We start from the raw sequence: 14,966 nt of genomic DNA on the forward strand, positions 1-14,966 counted from the left end.
CTTCTCCATGTCTTCCCAGTTTTCTAACTTCACTGTTTTCTGTTCCCGTTCAAGTAACCTATCTGATCAGCTGCTACAATTTGTGTTTCACCATACATGGCTCACTTACCCTGAGCCCGAGCCTAGACTGTTTCCATATTTAGAGAGCTCTCCCCCACTTTCCTCAGGTATTTGGATCCTTTTCTCTAAATACCTCCTTTGTTTAATGCCACACCATAATCATAAATGCCCACCTCAAGCTGTTGTCTAGTGCCCACATATCTGCTTTGAATCCTTCAGCTGCTTGTGCCCAGCCTTTCTCTTCCTCCCACCACATTCACTGAACGTTGAGCACCACATTCTACAGTGCTATATCTCAGTCGTTCACAAGTTCTCCCCTACTAGCCAGTACTTGTTGTTGATATTATAGTGCTTCACACTTCACTCGTGTTCTTTTCAAGAACTGTAAAAACAGACTTTACCACTACTTAATCAGATGATAATCAGTGACCTTAGAAGGCTGAATGACGGAGGCTGCCCTGCCAGGGTTTTAGTAATATTCTCTTCCAGCCCGAGCCCAAAACTAAGAGAACATTTAAAGTGCCATCATCCCTCCTTCTGTTCCGAGTATAATTTCAGCTGTATAAGTATGTATGAGTATTTATAGGAATGACAAAATAAATAGCAATTCCTAACTTTTTTAATTTAATACTTTCATAGCACTACTTATCCCACTGTAATTCAATTCAATAAACTTTATTCGGAACATGTAAATCATGTCCATAAAAGTACATACATACAAAACGTGTTAAAAAGAAATATTCATGACAATAGCAATCCACCAGATGAATACAGTATGATACATATAAAAAAAAATCAAATAACACACTTTAAAAGATATGGAATAAATAAGTTATTATAAAAATTTTATAATTTTTTGTTTTTTTAAAAAAATCATGCCTTTCCTATAGCTGATGGCCTTAAGTAAATAACTAGCCGTATAAAAACAGATGTCAGGATGATGCAAATTAAAAAGTAATTTCATTGCCTCTTTAACAGTTCTAGTTCCAAATTTAATAAATAAAGGTTTTAAAAAGAATTTACGACATTCGCTATACAGGTTACACATAAGTAGAAAGTGCTCTGTGCTTTGTTCTGAAATATTGTCGCACCGGCATGGACCTGAGGGGCGCTTTTTAATCTCAGGAAATGCAACCAATAAGTGGGCCGTACCCATCCTCATCCTTGTGAGAACAAACCGATGTTGTCCTTTAGTTACCTGAAGGAGATAAGGATGTAAGCCCACAAAATCGTTCAAAAGGTTATAACGCACACAGGAGGAAAGTTTAAGATCATCTGTAGCTCGTCTTTCTGCACAATGATTTAGATAAATTGATTTCATACTATCTTTGGAGAGATCCGAAGCAGAACAGTGATCTAGAGTAACGTTAAACCCGAACACATTTGAAAAGGATGCAATTATATATTTAATCCATGGGATTTTAAGAAAATAGTCTAGACGTAGACAATCCTCAATTATGGCCCTATTAAATGAGGTTTCGTCTTTCATCCAGACCGAGCGCCATAACATCAAAGGTCTCAGTGATAATAGATCGTTTAGATGACAAAGTCCTAGTTCTTTATGGACCAAACTATTAGCAGTAGAAGTCGGGAGACATAATAACTTTTTCAGAAATATATTCTCTTCTACCTGTAGGGATTCTGCCCTGGAAACCCCCCATACCCCTGCTCCGTAGAGGGCCACAGAAAGACACCTAGCTTCAAAAATTTTGAGCATTGCTTTAGGTTTTCTACTACCTAATTTACTTGCAAAAGCAAATATTCCATTGGCACTCCTGGCCATTTTGTCGCGCACCGCCTTGTGCTCGATATCCCAGCGGCCATTTTTGGAAAAGTTGACCCCTAGGTAGCAAAAATTATCCACACATTGTACCACATGTCCATCAATGAGATATCTGTAGGGCTTTTTAATTTTGACTTTACTAGCTCCGCACTCCATCACATATGTCTTACTCTTATTAATGACCAGCTTTCTGCTTTCAATAAAAGCCGAAAATTTATCCATCAAAAGCTGGAGACCTCGAGGAGTCCTAGAGAGCAATACAGCGTCGTCCGCATAGAGTAACACAGGGATGGTATTTGTGTTTACTCTAGGGGCGTCAGCTGGTGCCTTCTTTAAGATCGAGTCTATTTCATTAATAAATAGAGTGAAGAGCAAGGGTGCCAAGACACACCCTTGTCTAATACCTCTCCTAACCCTAAATTTCTCTGTGCATTCGCCCGACGGCCCATAACGGACACACGAGCTAAGCCTCTCATATAAACGGGCCAGAAAATATATGATTTCCCTAGGTGCTCCCATTTCTAGCAGGGTAGTCCATAGTATGGCGTGATCCACCAGGTCGAAAGCGCTGCTCAAATCAGCGAAACAGAGGTAAAGTGAGCCATTTTTTGCTCGGGTATATTTCCCTATCAGGAGTTCCAGATTTAAGCATTGTTCAATGCAACCTCTACCTTTCCTGAATCCATATTGGCAGTCAGTCATTATCTGATTAGACTCTGCCCATTCTTCTAATCGGACGAGGAGTACACGGCTCATAATCTTAACCGATGAATCCAGCAGTGAGATTGGCCGGTAATTTTTAACGTTTCCTCGGTCCCCTTTCTTGTGTATCGGGACTATTATGGATTCAGACCAGGTACATGGAAAAGTATAGCGAACAGCGGCGTTAAAAACTTTGACTAGTACTGGCCCCCAAGTCTCGGGTGCAAATTTGTACAAATCGACTGGGACACCGTCGGGTCCCTGGGCCTTACCACCCTTACTTGCCCTGATACTACTTAGGACCTCCTGTAAGGTGATATCTAGGTTAAGTACTGGCCAGGAACAACTTGTCGGCAACGTTACCATGTCAGGGTTAAAAATACCAGAGAAGTGCTGTACCCATGAGTCCTTACCCACGTTTGAGGTTAACACGGGAAGTTTGTCATCTTTTAAAAGGGGGCTGTTTACTACTGCCCAAAAAAGGGTACAATTATTCGATACGGCCGCTAGATCCAATCGCTCCCAAGCTTCCTCACGTAATTCAGCTTTCCTTTGCTTGAGAGCTAAATTATAGTCGGATCTTAGCTTGGCTACAACTATTTTATCTCTGGGTTTTACGGATAATGCATTTTTTAGTGTCTTCAGTGCCACAGTGCATGCATTGTTAAACCATCCCTTTGCTTTGTTATTAAAATGTCCAGCCAACCTAGTAAACCTACCACTGATAAAAACATTGATTTTCATAAAGTGAGGGATACAAGCCTCAAGGTTTGGTTTCTCATCAATAATTGATGTGATCTCATTTGAGCAGCATGAGACAATGCGATTCGAGGTTACTTCTGCTTTATCCCCTGCCCACCTTATTCTGAAACCATTCGATCTATGAACCTCAATGTTTGTAATAGGGCCACTATCTGGGATTGTACAGGCTTTCCAGAACCTAGTTTCAATAACAAGACAGTTATCCCACTGTAAGGTGTCAGAGCGCTTTACATCTCACACACATTATACACTGACTATTAATCATACAAGTGTGTAGTGTCATAAACAGTCTTTACTGGTAGGGATTATATGCCAGGATTGTTTGGCTGGTAGAAATTGAAAGTTGGAGTTTAAAATATGACACTGCCTGGATGGTCTATTAATAATGCTCCCAAAAACTTTTTAGCAGCCTTATAATAACAGATTGAGAACAAACAAGGTTCTAAACCAATGTCTTGCAGTTTACATGCAGGTGATTGATGCCAGTTTATAGCTCACTGAATATTGCCTGTTGATTTCTTCAATAATTCACAGCTTGGGTGTTTGTTCTCTCCACCTCAATCAAGCCTGGTCCCCTTGAGGTCTACCTCCGTGCCATCTGTGAGTCTCATAACATTCCCTTCATTGATTCGGGTATGATGCTATTGAAATATCCACTCTCAGAGCTGTATTGTGAAGGCTTCTCAATTTTGACTCTTTCTCTGTTTCTGTGGAGGCAGTTGGCAGGGCTGATGGAAGACAGGAAGCAAAGTGAGCTGGTTAAGGTAAAAGGGTTTCTCAGAGCGCTTAGATGAGATTGCAGAGGGGGTAAAGAAGGCAGAGCAGCCTCTGATAAGTGGAGGCAAGGTAGCAACAGTAGACAAGAGAGGGTTTGGAAGGGATGAAGCCTATGGTGAAACTGAAGATGGAATAAAACCTCTTATGAGAGGGGAGGAGAACTTGTAGTGAAATGTGCAAGGGGTACAGAGCCTGTGATGAGGGAGTGGAGAGAAGGTCATGGGATGGGTAGTGAGAGGGATATTCATCATTTCAATGTATATAGTGTGAAGGTATATTTGTAGAAAGGGAGTGGTGTAATTTAACATTAAGTGTGTGAAACCCTTGTTGTGAGAAAAGAACAGGCGGGTTATGAACCCTATGATGAAGATGTGGAGTTGGTATGGGCCGTATGGCAAGTTAGTGGAAAGGCAAATGATTACTGCTGATAGCAAGAAAACAGTGTGGAAGGTAATACTTTATAATAAGAGAGTTTGCAAGGGCAAAGAGGCAGAGACGGTCATGTATACTTTGGGTTTTATAGTTGACTAGTAATAAGTCCTTGCTAGTCTGTATAGCTTTTGGTTTTATAGAGTGCGTGGGACAATTGGATTTCTTTACAGGGCTAGAAGATTATTGTATCCCTTTGTCCCTTGGACAAGTACAGTTTTTCAAAAATTCCACACCCCTGTGTTTAAGATTTGTCTTAAATACATGTGCGATGCCACTGGTATCAGACATGTTTAAGATTTGGCTTAGTATTTCTACGAAATGCACGGGGCAATTTGTAGATAAAATGGAATGTATCTCTTGCCACTTGCAGATCATACATTTCTTTTGATGACGTTAAAGGCACAGTTGTCTGTAAAAGAATAGAAATCATTCTGCTTAAAGTATCAATTCGAATAGAAGAGATATACAACCGAGGCCATAACGCAGCCCCCATATCTGGATTGCTGTGTGGATACAATACTTGCATACAGCGAACAGCCCTGGAAGTTACAGTTGTCAGATAGGTTTTTCCTGAAAGCATGCCACAACAGCTGTGGTCACTTATTAAAACGTAACTGCCGTTAGAAAGTGGTCTAAAAAATGGCTCTATCCGTTTTGCAGGCGCACCATGCAGGTGACATGAAAGGTTATTTGAAGACCCTTCGCAGGCTCCATGCAAATTAATACCTAGTCACAGAAGTGTACCGCTTAGTGATTTATTTTACAATTTTTACCACTAAAAATACCTCCTTGTTCCCTTCATTATAACATCTGTGTGTATAAGGTAAATCCCAGCTTGATTTGATGTATTCTTTACCCAACCTTTCATACTGGCCTACAGGTATATACTCTTGACAGTATTTAAACTGGAAAGTTATCGGAATTGTAATCGTTCCATGTATTATCCATTCAATGACCGGTCTCTCTGACATTGTCAATGGTAATCTCTCGAGTTTTTCAATGCTCAGAATCGTATAGTGTGCTCCTTTTTGTGCCAAACTGATTTGTTTATGAGTAAGGTTAAAGATACCGAATAATGACGTTGTGTTGATTAAACGCCATGGTACGTAGCCTGAACGCAGATTTTGCAACGTCCAACCAAGCTGTACAATAGAACGTAATTGAGACTGACCATGTTGTAACATTAGTAAGTCCTGCTCTATTATATCAAAAACAGATGATACAATGCTGTCCAGTGAATATATTCTGGAAGACAGAGTCGTTAACCCATTGTCCACAACAGAAAGTGATTTTTCCAAATTTATATGATCAATTTCTCGTATTTTTTCTGCTGTCTCAATTTTCATTACTTTCCATGCTTCGTTGTACGCAGCGTATATACAGGCCACTATGAAACGTTTTTGACGCTGTTTGCGTGGTCCCATTATGAAATCATGCAAGTCAGCACCGTCTTTAAGTAAAGTCAAGTGTTGCTTGATTTCAGCCAGTGTGGATTTATCTAGCCACTCAAGGCATAGTTTCCCTACACTGTATGTTGTAACTATCCCTGAATGTTGTCTCTGGGAGTATCTAGGGTCTGGTCTGGTCATTTTGAACCCCTGTGTTTTGTTCAGGAATCTATCTTGACAGTTATTCGTGTCTGTTGGCCAGATCAACCACTTTTTCCAATCAAGATGTGTTCTGTTTTGGTGTAAAATATGTGATACGTCTATCTCTACATCTGTAGTGCTGTCACTATCAGTTATGGGTTTCAGAATAGACGGCGTATTTCAATCTTTTATCTTAGCTAGGTCAAGACAAGTAGTTTGTTGAATTGTGTCATTCAAGAATATAATTTGTTCTGGGATCATGCAGGTCCTAAATAATGCTTCTAGGCTTGTACTTGCCATTCTTTGGAACCCCAGATCGTTTTTGTTTCAATGGTATTTTTCCAAAATTCGAAACCAAATGTAGACATTTTGTCATAAAATTTTTCAGAATAAATCAGTTTAGTATTTGTCAACATTGTTTTCATTCCTGTCCTACTTAACAATTTAAAATAAAACGTTTCTGGATCACTGTTATTAAACCCTGAGAAGTATTGGAATTTCTCATAAAATGTTTTCGAACTGCCTTTTGGTGGAGTTGGACGGTGTTCCCACTGGTTATAAGATAAAACATTTCTAGGCTGAGCAGTTTTATGCAAATAGTGATCACCTTAATGGCTGTAACAGTATAACTCTTCATAATTCGATGAACCCTGTAAGTAATCATGTTCTGTAAATTTTGCTGACATTACTAAATCTGACTTCAAATTATTAATGTTTTCAAAGTCCCAATCATCTGAGAATGTACTTGGTGTCACAAAGTCACTTAATGGAACCTTGAACTGATGTGGATATTTCAAGAGCTCAACCGGGCCAAATATGTCATAATCAGTTCTGTCCCATGCTACCCCACCGGGTATTGAATTGGCTGACATGTTCACAGATGACAGTTCTCTTTTCTCGATGTGGGAGGATGTGTGAGGCTTTAGGACCAAGTTGATGTTCTGACTTGCTGTGTCCATTGTACTATATTTTCCATCAATGAATTTTCCCAAACAGAGAACCATGATGAGCCAAAGCAGGAGAGTAAGTACACCTAACACAATCCAAAATTCAATCCATGGTGAAATCAGATATGTTTCTTTTAGTTGGTGAAAAAGTTCAATTACTTTGTCGTTGAAAGTTTTTGTTGGAGGCGTTTCTTCATGCTCGCTTGGATCTTCAGAGAAGTCGTCGAAATTGATGAAGTAGCCAGATGCAGTTCTGTCAATTGTTGGAATTTTTTCCGGATTTTCATTTGCTTTTGCATTTTTCTTTGTTTCATTAATATAGTCAGAAGCTACATCATTGTAGACTGGTGTTTCTTGACGAACTGTCGTTATTTGGGTTTCAAGAGGCACTAGTTCCACGGCATTATTGCATAGTCCTTTGTTATTCACTGCAGGTTTATCAAATGTGATTAGTCTCTCAGTATGAGCCTCTTGGATTGTAGCAAATTTTGGTATTCTGCTATTTCTTGGGAGTCCACTTGGCCTACTACTTATTATTGGCCACATGATTTTGGTTTTACCAGGTCGATGGATACAACTCTGTTCCCCCTTTTACCAGCAAGGGGCGGTAGTACAACTGACCTTGTTCCGCTGATAACTAAGACAGGTACTGCTTTTCTGTAAGAAGGCCCAAATTCCTTCTTTACCGCCATCTTTTCTCTGACTAGATCCCCAATCTTTGGAATTCAGAAAGGTCTTGCTGGGACAGGTGGTTTTTCTTCAGTGGCTGTCGGCTGTTGTTTCAACTTTGTTACTCAGGTTTTTTCTTGTTTCATTTAAATCCTGTAAAACAGCTAAACGATCTTTGATATCAAAGGATTTTTCTTCTACCACTGAAGTGTGACTATCAAGATCCTGAATAAGCATTCTAGTTCTGAACAATAGTTCGTATGGATTGAGACCTTTTAGAGGATTTCTTGGCAGATTATTAAGACTACGTTGGACACTTATTAAATGTTTGACCCACCCATCACCCGAACCCAATACCCTCGCCGTTATAGATTGCTTTATGTCCGGGTTTTTTCTTTCCACAACCGCATTTCCCTCAGGATGGAAGGGAGAAGAGTACCGCAATGCGATGCCCATGCTGTTCATGGCCTCTTTGTAAGCTCTAGAGCTAAACGCAGGACCCTGATCAGAATGTAGCATGCCAATTGCGTATGTGCTGATATAGACTCTCAAATCCTATATAACAGTTCTGGCGTCAGCCGAGTGCTGGGGCCACATTTTTAAGTGAATTAAGTCTTTATTAATTATGGGACGCATTTCTCCGACTAGATTTCTGCGCTATAGACAGCCTGATGCTATCTAATAGAGGTATCTGGCCTACAGGCTGGTCCGGTTCACAACTGCTATCTCAGTTGCAGTTTTCACAATTTTTTGCAAATTTGTAGATATCTACGCTCATTCCCGGCCACCAGTACTCTGATTGTAGTTCCATCAGAGATTTCAGGATCTCTTGGTGCCTCAGACCCCATCCCATGTGTGCGTCTTCAATCAAGAAAACTCTCCGGTTCGTGTTTGAAATTACTCTATCCCCCACTCCAGGGATTCGAGCAAACGGAACGGAGTTTGCATCAATTATGTATGTATTACTGAGTGGATAGTTGAGAGGTAATGCTGCATAATCGCCTTTTGATGAGGCTTTTACTGCCTTCATGGTTTCCTCATCTATTTTTTTTTCTGAACGCTTTTCAGTGGCTACGGAAGCCGGTTGAACCGCTTCCGCTGTGGCTGTGTTAACCAATGAATTCCCTGGAACGGGAACGCCATCACGTTAATGACTCAGCGCGTGTATCACGTTGAGTCTTCTGTAGTTCTTTCTTTAAAAGAACTACTTGTTCCCAAATCAATTCATGCTTTATTGTAGCACCTGTGTCATCTTTGTAACCGTTTTTGATCCATGTCTGCATGTCACTGTTGTATGATTTGACACAGAAATACGAATCGCACACTATTAGTGTGGAGATTTCGCGATCGGCATTTTCAAGCGCCATCTTTAAAGTTCTTATTTCAGCTCGCTGAGCTGAACATTTCCTGAGTGATTCAGTTTTTGTAATCATTGGTTTGAATTTACCTGAGCGCCAGCAACCTTTAACAATCGCGCACACTGCATCATAGGATTTATTTTCTACATCGTAGTGTTGTACAAATCTGTCCATATAGATTACGCAGGTATATTGTTCTAGAGGCAGAATTTCAGCTGGCAGAGGATATTCTCGTTCATATACTAGATCATCTAGTTTTTTCAGTTTGGGGTCAAAATAGTATTTCATGTCTTCTGTAGCAAAGGAATTTTCCCATTCTATCCATTTTGGATCTAAGGCCACTTTAATCAGATCACGTGGACTTGTTAACGCCTCAATGGCTGGTTCTGCTGTAAAAACAGTTATCCTTCTGCCTTGGGCCAGGGCTCTTTCTTATGCTACAGTAGTTAGAATCGCAGTTAGAATTTTTTCTGTAGGGCTGAATTTCATTTCAGCTTCAGTGTACAAATGAGATTTGTAAGCTATAGGTACAGTTTCTCCCTCATTAGAGGTCAGGTATGTGAATCCGCATCTTCCTGGGATGACTCTGATTACAAGATTGCGTGTGTTTTCACGAGTTTGCAATTTTGTTTTAGTTAACATGCCTGTTTGTAGCGATCTTAAAATTTCTGTGTGTTTCTGAGTCCACTTTATTGGTTTGAAATCAGGTCTTATTAATTCATAGAGAGGTTTAACCGTCTCGGCATAATTTAGAATGTTTGTTCTTCCGAAATTCAGGAAACCTAGCATTGATTGTAAATTTTTCAGCGTTTTTGGTGCTTGGAGTACAGTACATTTCTCTAAGAAATTGTCTGCCAGGCTTTTGCCTTCACTCGATAAGTCATATCCTAAAAATAGGACAGTTAGATGGGCAATTCGAGACTTTTTAAAGTTGAATTTGTAACCCTCTGACGCGAACCCAAGTATTATGGTGTTCACCCTTTTTAAGTGAGTCTCCAGGTCATCACCTGTGAGATAGATGTCATCGACATATGATAATGCTTCATCATCATATATTTGTAGTAACTCTGTTACCCTTGCTGGGGGCGCTAGAGGGCGCGCTTGCGGAATGGCTGCCTAGACCTGCAGCTCCCGCTCCTTGGACATTAATCCTGCCTTAATCCCTTGCCACGGGGTGCTGCTTTGCCCCCAAGAGACCGGATCCCACATCCGGGGGGTGCTCCCTACACTCGACCCCAGATTGAAGTGGCTGCGACCATCGGAGCCGGAGATACGGGCTCCTGCAATCTGCCCGGCGCCTGCTCTGGACCCACAGGAGGTAGGCGTTTCGGCTGCTGCGCCTACGCGACCCCGGGGACTGCCACGAGGAGCCAGGGCCGCACTGTGACCTCGCCTCCCTAACCCTACTGTGACGGCGGACGGCGGGGACGGCGCAGGTAGGAGACGGCTGCAAACTCGCCAGAGGTCTCTCCCCACCAGGCGCACCGCTGACACGGAGGGAGGGCTGCGCCTGACGGAACGCCTGCTACCACAGCCCTGCCAGATCGCCGTACCTCTCCTTACTAGTGCGGCAGGCCTAGACTTGAGAGGCGCTATCCACCGGGCGCATCGGCAGGTGAACGGGACTGCCCCATTTTGCATGTTCCCCCTGCCGTTTCCCGCTCTGCTCGCCTGCAGCGCACTGCACGATCCTGGGCGCTAGATGCACTGGGGGCTACCCTCTGGGAGATTGGCTGCCATGCTTGGAAACACCGTCCGGTGAGTCACGTCCCGCCCGGTGGTGTCTGGGGGGGCCTGCTTCCCTGGATTTGACCCTGGGGCCTGTTGAAGCGGCCGGAGACTTGATTTTTTCGCATTCCCTAACTACCGCATGGAAGATGCCCGATGCTGCGACCTGAGCGCCCTAGACTACCATTAAGCAGTTGGTAATCGCGTAGCGCTACTGGTGGCGCCGGCCATATTGTGAGGCATTGCAGTGCTCCTGAGCTTGAGGCCCTTCTGCCCTGCGGCTGGCTGTTTCTCACCCGCGTTGCTCTTCCATCCTTCCTTACTCTGTTTTTGGACTCTCCCTTACCACTGGTCATCACCATGGGACGACCTGATACTCGCCAGCCTAAGCTAAGCTTCGACAACTCTCGCAAGGGCACTACATCGGCACAGATGAACCCGGGACCCAGCGTGCCGCCTCCACAGCCTGACCCGCCTATCGCTCCTGCTGCGGACATCGCCAACCTGCTGCAGGAGATGCGACAGGGCTTCGCCACCATGGTGGAGAAGGTGGACGGTGTCACAGCCCGGCTGGACGCCCTGGTCCATAAGGTGGATCGCCATGAGGAACGCCTCACAACGGCGGAACAAAGAATCTCCGACAATACCGACGCCACCGCGTCCCATGCCACGCAGCTGGCGAGAATGGATAACCTGCTCCGTATTATTGCGGCAAAGAATGAGGACTTGGAAGCACGAAGCCGCCGAAACAACATTCGCATTACGAACGTGCCGGAGTCCACTGCCACGGGCCGGATGGAACTCTATGTGGAGAAATTGCTCAAGGGCTCAATTGGAGAGGAGGCTTTTTCGTCCCAGTTCATCGTGGAGAGGGCCCATCGCTCCCTGGCGCCTGTGCCCCAACCTGGCCTACCACCGAGACCTATTATTGCTCGCCTCCTGAATTATCGTGATCGCGACACGGCCCTCCAGGCTGCCCGGACGCAGAGATCACTGAGGTTTGAAGGCATCACATTCTCCATCTATCCTGATTTCACACCGATGGTTCAGGACGAGCGGCGCAAATTCCTCCCAGTGAAGAAAAAACTGCGAGAGGCTCAAATAGACTATGCCCTATTGTACCCTGCGAAGCTTAGAGTCACCCACCAGGGCAAACAACGCTTTTTTACAAACCCACAGAAGGCCGAGGACTTCCTTAAGTCGATCCGAAGGGCGCGCAGGGACGACCATGCACCTGCAGACGACCTAGAGAACGATGACCTACCTCCGGAGCGCCACGGAGACTAATGGCCCTCACATGCTTCGAGCTCGGACTGCACCGTCCCTACTCACTGGCTGGCGTCGACTCATCATTTGCGATCTGGAGAAATGCCTGAGTGACGACCTTTCTGGACATTGCACCCCAGTGGTAACGTATACCAAGGACCACTCTCTCGGCCCTAGACTCCACCAAGGGCGGTACAGATTGGAGCTACTGGCCGGTTAGTGGCAGCGCGCACTCTCGAATGTACCCCTGTCGGGTGTTCCCCACTGACTTCATGTTTGTTTGGATGTTTGCCTCTCTGAGGTTGGGGGGGAGGGATAAGGGGGGGTTTTGTTTTAGGGGGACTCATGGCTGCTGGCATGTTTGGGATGCTGGGGTGGGTGGGGGGAGGGTTGAATTCAAGAGGTTTCCATTGCATAGACTGTATATGTGTTTACTAGCCTGGTGTGTGAACTGGTTCCTCGGAGGCGAATGTGGAGTCATGATTTGGCCCTCTTGGCCACCTTCGTTTTACTATTGCTGTATCTATGGCTGCTGTTAGCACGGCTGCGCGACTGACGTGCCTTTCATGGAATATTCGGGGGTTGAACGATGCTAGGAAATGCAGGAATGTTATTGCATATTTAAATAGACATCATATACAAGTTGCCTTGCTGCAAGAGACACACATGCCCATACGTAGTGACACCCCATTTGGACTGAAGTGGGCAGGCACCCGCGCATTCTCCTCCTATTCATCATATGCTAGGGGTGTAGCGATTCTTGTTGCCCGTGGCGTGCCGTTCCACCGCCTCGGAGAGGAGGTCGACAGGGAGGGGCGGTATGTATTGCTGTGGGGCAGGGTGGGACATGACACCTATCTATTTGTATCAATGTATGCACCGAATGTTGACTCACCTGTTTTTTTTCCACACTGTGGGGTAGAATTGTTTCCATTGGAGCACGACATGTCATTTGGGGTGGGGACTTTAATCTGGCGCTGGCGCCCCCCCTTGACAGGGCGGATGGTGTTGGCTCCTACAAACCCCGAGCCAGAGAGGTTTTGGAGGGAGTGATGGAGGAGGGTGGTTTGTTCGATGCCTGGAGACGAATACATCCCCTCGGACGGGAGGGCACACACTTCACGCCTCACACCGGGACATGGGCGCGCCTGGATTACTTCTTGGTAACCCGAGACATCACTAAGGAGTTAATAGGAGTTGACCACTTGCCCAGAACCTTTTCAGATCACAGCCCTGTTAGACTGCAGTTCCGGACTCCCGGGTGGGATAGTCCGCGACCACAGTGGAGGCTAGGCCCCGATATGCTACTTGACGAGCTCTTTCGTACAGAGCTAGGCGACGAGATCAGAGAGTTCTTCCCCAGGAACAAAGGCTCAGTAGAATCAGTGGAACACATATGGGAAGCTTTCAAGGTCACTATAAGGGGGTTCTGCATTTCCAAAAGCCATGGGGTCCTACGAGATATTCTGCGCACCATCACCACACTAGAGGGGGAGCTGCGGACGCTAGAGATCCAAATGGCGGCGAGTAATGACCCACACCTACAGGTAGCCTTCAGAGACACACTATCCAAATATGAGGAGGAAGCTGCCAGAGAGGTGAAATACCGAGGCAAACACTGGGTGGCTAGAAGATATTGCGAAGGGGATAGGCCTGGGAAAGTACTGGCAACACTCACGCGTACACCACGAGAACATAACATCATATTGGAGCTCACTGACGAGACTGGTGCTATCACTAGAGAATCAGATACGATACTCACTACCTTCACGACCCACTACTCGGCACTATACACATCCAAGGCGGAGACGGACGCTTCATACACTGACTATTTGAACGAAGTGGCGCTCTGCTGGCTTAGCGATGGCGATAGGGAGTTCCTTGCGGCGCCTTTCGAACTTGACGAAGTTCGCGAGGCCATTATGTCCCTCAAAAACGGGAAGGCCCCGGGCCTCGATGGCATCCCAGCCGAGTTCTACAAAACCTATATAGATATCATGGCGCCCGTGCTTAGCGAAGTCTTCACCGAATCATTAGCTGATGGGATACTGCCCCGCTCCATGCGTGAGGTGGTTATCACCTCTCTCCTGAAGCCAGGTAAGGGACCCACCTCCTGTGACTCTTACCGCCCACTCTCCCTTCTGAACTGTGATGTAAAGATCCTTGCCAAGATACTAGCCACGCGACTCTCGCTGCTCATGACCAGAATCGTCCTACCCGACCAGTCTGGCTTCGTGGCGGGTAGGTCTACATCCCACAATCTCCGCACCCTTTTCTCCCTGCTTCGCACGGTTCATCCTGATATCCCGGTGGCGGCGGTATTCCTGGACGCTACCAAGGCCTTCGACTCAGTCGAATGGCCCTACCTTTTCTCGGTCCTGGCCAGCATGGGCTTCCCTAAACTGTTCTTGGCATGGGTACGCCTCCTATACACAGATCCCACGGCGAGAGTACTGATAAATGGTAAATTGTCACCACCCATCAACCTGACGAGGGGTACCCGCCAGGGATGCCCGTTATCACCTCTATTATTCGCTATTGCGGTCGAGCCACTAGCATGCCACCTGCGCCAATTACACCGTGCGGGAGCAGTACAATGCCTGCAGCGGCAAATTGATGTGTCCCTCTATGCTGATGACATCACACTGTACGTAAAATTCCCGGAACTGCACCTGAATCCCCTGCTGCGTGAGTTCGTCCTTTTTGGAGGAATGTCAGGTGTTCACATTAACTGGTCTAAATCGCAATTTTTTCCCCTTACGGATGCGGTAAGTGACTTCCCACTAGATTACCCATTGGAATGGTGTCGAGATGATCTTCGATACCTGGGTATCCGGATAGCTCGAGATAAGGACGAGACACTCCGCTCCAATTATGGAGTAGCCATGACCAA

The 14,966-nt window shown here is 45.1% G+C and overlaps 1 protein-coding gene across 2 annotated transcripts in view; it reads left to right on the forward strand.

Moving 5' to 3' along the window:
- Positions 1-14,966, forward strand: part of MAPK14 (mitogen-activated protein kinase 14) — a 589,986-nt gene that overhangs the window by 361,247 nt on the left and 213,773 nt on the right. The window lies entirely within an intron of this gene.

The sequence above is a fragment of the Lissotriton vulgaris genome, chromosome 5 (genome assembly GCF_964263255.1).
Source record: "Lissotriton vulgaris chromosome 5, aLisVul1.2, whole genome shotgun sequence".
Taxonomy (NCBI): Eukaryota; Metazoa; Chordata; class Amphibia; order Caudata; family Salamandridae; genus Lissotriton; species Lissotriton vulgaris.